This window comes from Lactuca saligna, chromosome 5 (genome assembly GCF_052625555.1).
Source record: "Lactuca saligna cultivar CGN05327 chromosome 5, ASM5262555v1, whole genome shotgun sequence".
Taxonomy (NCBI): Eukaryota; Viridiplantae; Streptophyta; class Magnoliopsida; order Asterales; family Asteraceae; genus Lactuca; species Lactuca saligna.
Genome location: NC_136421.1, coordinates 116,869,333 through 116,874,471, shown reverse-complemented (window position 1 = coordinate 116,874,471; position 5,139 = coordinate 116,869,333).

Below are 5,139 nucleotides of genomic sequence, written 5' to 3'. Positions count from 1 at the left end.
AATATGGTTTTTCACTTGAGAAATTTTAAAAGTGATGAGAGAAAATCAATTGTCGGTTTACCCTTTTATACGTCATGAGTCAATAGAGAAAAATGCCTGTTGTCGCTTCCATGTCCCGTAAAAGGTTCCTGGGACATCGTGACAGTTGTATGTATATCAGGCGGCGTGTAACTGACATGTGTGATGCCAAGCTATGAAAAAAGATGCACCTTAATTTGAATCCTTATCCCCCAAGACAACCGATGTCTCAGTTTCTATCATTTGGAGTGAAAACCAATGCACAATATCCTGTTCTCGGAATTAAAATTAACCATTCGGAAGTTTGAAACCTTACTTTGGAAAAATCGCAAGGATTTTCGTGCAAGAGTTTGCCAAAGATAAAGAAATAAAGCAAATAATATATGTGGAATTTTGTGATGTCATTTAAAAATCAACATGAGAACACTTAGATCCCGGGCAACCATCTCTTCCTTCGAAGTCAAGTAAGACTCGGAAGAGCTTGTGTGGTTTCCCATTGAATTACGATCATTTATTTGTTAAGAAAAAGTGAAAGACATCTTTGAGTAGGCTTCAAGGGTGGCTTCAGCTTGAACCAAAATTCCAAAACTCAACATAAGTTTGAAAGTATGGAGGAAGTACTTGTCTGACCGATGTAACCAAAATAGAAAGTATGCTTTGGATTTATTTAAGTGGCTGGATAGAATAGAAATCTCAAAAAAAAAGCTAGATCATTTGGTAAGAAAAGTATTGGGTCGAGAGCTATTCATTAAGATCACTAAAAAAATACGAATGATATTTCAAACGAGATAGGAACGAACCATAAAGGTTTTACTCGTCAATTCATTTGTGAAAATTTCTAGATCATATTCATTTTTCACCATCAATTCAGAAACTGGTTTCGGATTTTGGTTTTCATCATCGAGTGCTCCTCATGCTACTCTTGCATCTTGGAATAAACAAATATATCATCAATAAAAACCATCATAGACCGACCCGACATCAGTCTGCATACGCGGTTCATGAGATCCATGAACACAAAAGGAGCATTGGTCAGCCCAAATGTCATCACCATGAACTCATAGTGGCCATAGCGAGTACGAAACACTATCTTCTACACATCCTCGTCTCTGAATCTCATCTAATGGTAGCCTGATTGAAAATCAATCTTGGAAAACCAAGATGCTCCCTGAAGTTGGTCGAAGAGATCATCAATCCTCGAGAGTGGGTAACGGTTCTTCATCGTTACCTTATTCATCTCCCGGTAATCTATACACATCCGATATGACTCGTCCTTCTTATTCATAAACAGGATCGAGGATCCCCAAAGAGAACTCATCGGCCTAATAAATCCCTCATCTAACAGCTCCTGCAACTATGTAGACAACTCTTTCATCCTAGGAGGAGCCAATCGATATGGTGCCTTGGCTATCGGAGCCGCACCCGAAACTAGGTCAATCCTGAACTCCACCTGTCTCTTCGGTGGTGTCCCAGGAAACTCCTTCGGGAACACATCCAGATACTCCTTCACAACTTTCACATCACTCACAGTCGCCTTACCCTTCTCTCGGGTATCCATAACATAGACGATATAACCTGCGTAACCTTGCATAAGTTAGCGCCTAGCCCTTGCTGCTGAACACAAAGTTGGCCTACGTTGCGACCTTTCACCCTAAATAGCTAACTCTCCACAACTTAGGGTCCTAACACGAACCAACTGCTACACACAGTCGATCACCACCCCATTAGGGCTCAACCAATCCATGCCTATGATGACTTTGTTCCCATACAAAGGTATGGAAACCAAATCCACAAGGTAACACTCGTCATACATCCTCAAGACACAATCTCTTTAAACCTCTGATGCCCGGACGGTTTGTTCATCTGTAATATCGACCTCTAAAGGACAATCCAACATGCCTGAGTACTCAACGAACTTCTTGCTGAGTGCAAGAGATACTAAAGATCGGGTAGCCCCAGAGTCAAATAACACCTGTACTGATATGCCGTTCACATGGAACGATCCTAAAAAAACACATAAAATATAAATATCAAACTTGACATGTAATAAAGGTTAAGGAGAAGAAAACATATCCATCACCACATCTTGCGTGGCACACGCCTCCTTGGCGGTTAGTTGGAAGGCTTGACTCCTCACCACTAGAGCATTTACCTTTCCCTATCTGCCATCCATAAACCGTAGGGTCGCTGGAGCTGGCGTTGTCAATGGCACTCCTGAGTCAATCTCAGTCAGTTGCCCTTTTTATGGCCCCTCTAATTGCAATGAAAGCAAATCAGGTATGATATATAAATGGTGAGGGTGGGGGCTGTGCAATACTTGCTAAAGTGCCCAATCTTGCCGCACTTGTAGCAATCCGATACCCCAGCACTACAAACTCCCTCATATGGCCTATCACATTTCCTACAACAGATCTGTCACTGACGTGCTCTATATCAACCCCCTCTCCCCCACCCTCACTCTCATGTTATCTAAAGTCGGGCACGCTGAGTAGTTGACATATTTCCAAATGTCAGCTCTCAACATATCATGGTACTAGGTTTTCTTCTTCTCCTCATCACCCGCGTACTGAGGCACCAATAAGGCCCTATCCTCAAACTTGGTGGTAATATCCACCACTGACTCAATAGTCTGTCTCATATCCATGCACTCCCTAGCTAGCTGTTGAATCTCACATCTAACAAAAATCAGCTTGAAATCTAGTCACAAAGTCTGACCAGGTCATAGCCTCAATGGCTAGGGCTCTCAGCATGTCACTGACTACCTCCCAATAGTCTCTCGTCTGCTCTCTCAAACAACCATCAGCAAAGATGACGTTTGACCCCTCTGGGTAGAAGCTCGTCACCTATGCAGACTCAATGTACGTGATCCATCACCTCGCCACAATGGGGTCCTTCACCCTGCTGAAGTCTGGCGCCCCGCATCCCCTAAAATCCTTGAGGAGATCGTGCAAGTCCCTGACTGGCCTTGTGCCATGTCACTCCTGAATGCCCTAAGGCAATCTTCATCAGCTCAATAATACCCTCCATGATCGATCCAAAAATCATTGGCATCGCCTCAAGGATGCCTCTTGTAATCTCTAATTAAATGAACTCACACAATCCATCATCAACTGACTCAGAACATGTACCCAAACTTGTCCCAAACCCTGAACCTCCTGCTCCATGACGTTTCACCACCATTCTGAAAGAATACACACAATTGTCAGGGTCAGACATAACATCGAGAGGTCACACTCTGCCAATCTTGGTTCCTCATAGATCCCTAAGAGTCAAGTATGGATCCTCAGCGTTCAGTAGTACGAGCCCATACTACCTTCCACATCTGTTCGTACTTTCCCCTTGGTTTGCCTTGGTTTTCCAAAGGTGCTTCCTACACATGTATACGATTCGCAATCAAATACTTTCTAATACTAATCTCATCCTAGGCTTTCCCTAGGGTAATCTCTGACCCAGTCTCCACTATCAGCTGCATAAGAAGTGTCACACCCCCGAACCAGACGGCGGAAACGTCCGAGGGCTGTTGTGACTCAATTGAATACCATTACATTGAATATACATCAAACATAACATCATTCATTACCATGCATTGAGATAGTACAACTGGTAGAGTTTACATTTAGTACATTGTTTTAAACATTACATCCCCAAAAGTAATTTGTTCGATAATAATTAAACAAACAACAAGTCATCAATGAGTACATTTTTCCCTCGGTTTACCTGTTACCTGAGAATACAAGTATTTTGAAAAACGTCAACATATGAAATGTTGGTGAGTTCATAAGCAGTGTTTGAAAAATAATGTTTTGTATTGTTTTGAAAAACCACCAGAAATCCGATATTTTCTGAAAAGAGTATCATAAAAAAAAAGTGTGAAGATCCGTAAGTATGCTTGTTTGTTTCTATAAATGTAAAAAGAATTTGTTATACTTGGTGTGCATCTCGTAGTTGTATGTATTGAATAACCCTAGGAAAACCCGATGTTTTCCTAATACTTTGAATTCCGTATAGTTGTACCATCGCGGTATGTGAAGTCATTGATTCCAGGTGACATTGAATTAAATGTGCATTGTGAATTGTTATAAACACTCGTTAACAAAAACGACTAGTTTACAACTATACTAACGATCCCTTAGACGCCGTCAGTACTATTCACTTAACCCAAGCACCTTGACTTCTCGTAGCCCCACAACCGAGGAGAAAAGAGGGCACGAAGACCTCAATAATTCCATTAGTCGTTCAAGGCTATAGTGAATGCGAAGGGCCCTTGGCTCAACCCGCATTTTGAGAATTCTCAACTTTTCTAGTAGTACCAAAGGACCCTTGGGGCCCAGTAGTATAAAAGCCATTGAAAGTCCTTTTACACGGAGTTGGGTCATGTAAGACCCAACAACTTGTAAGGAAGTTGTCTTCGGGCCTAAAGATCAGGTCATTGGGCTAGCTAGGCCCAACAAGCAAGATTTGACACTTTTCGGCTCAAAGATGGTGTATCGACGTCTGTGTATTCCCACGTATGTATTGATTTCCTGAATTTTCCGTGTGTGTATCGAGTTGTCGTTGTGTTAGTAGTTTTGGATTCGTTATTGATTCGAGACCGAATTAATTCGTTTGGTAACGATTTTTGGTATTGGTTGTGTATTGTGATTTGTCGGTAGTCGCGGTATCAGTATTTATCACAATGGACTTGTTGCTTAAAACATTGAAGTTCTCTGTTTACAACACCTTTCTTTTGTAAGTTTACATTTTTAATCCTTTGAATAAAATAACTTCCGATTTAGTCCTTAAACCAATTTTCTTGACATTTTAGTATCAAAACCTGTTGGAAATGGTATTTTTCAGCTCATATTCATTTGAAAACAGTTTTAGTCCCTCAAAATGTAGTTTTCTCGGCTGAAACCTCATTTTTTCGCAACTTTTACACTTTTGGCCCAAGATAGAATTTTTTTGCATCTTTGGTCCTTTATAATTATGAAAAGCATTTTTAACCCTTGAAATGGACTTGGAGCACTAGTAGTCCCATGTTTTATAGAAAAATACAATTTGAGCCCCTCAAATTTGAAAATCTCGTATATTGGGTTTATTGGGCTGAAAAAATCCGTCTTGTCATTTTGGGCCCTTTAACTT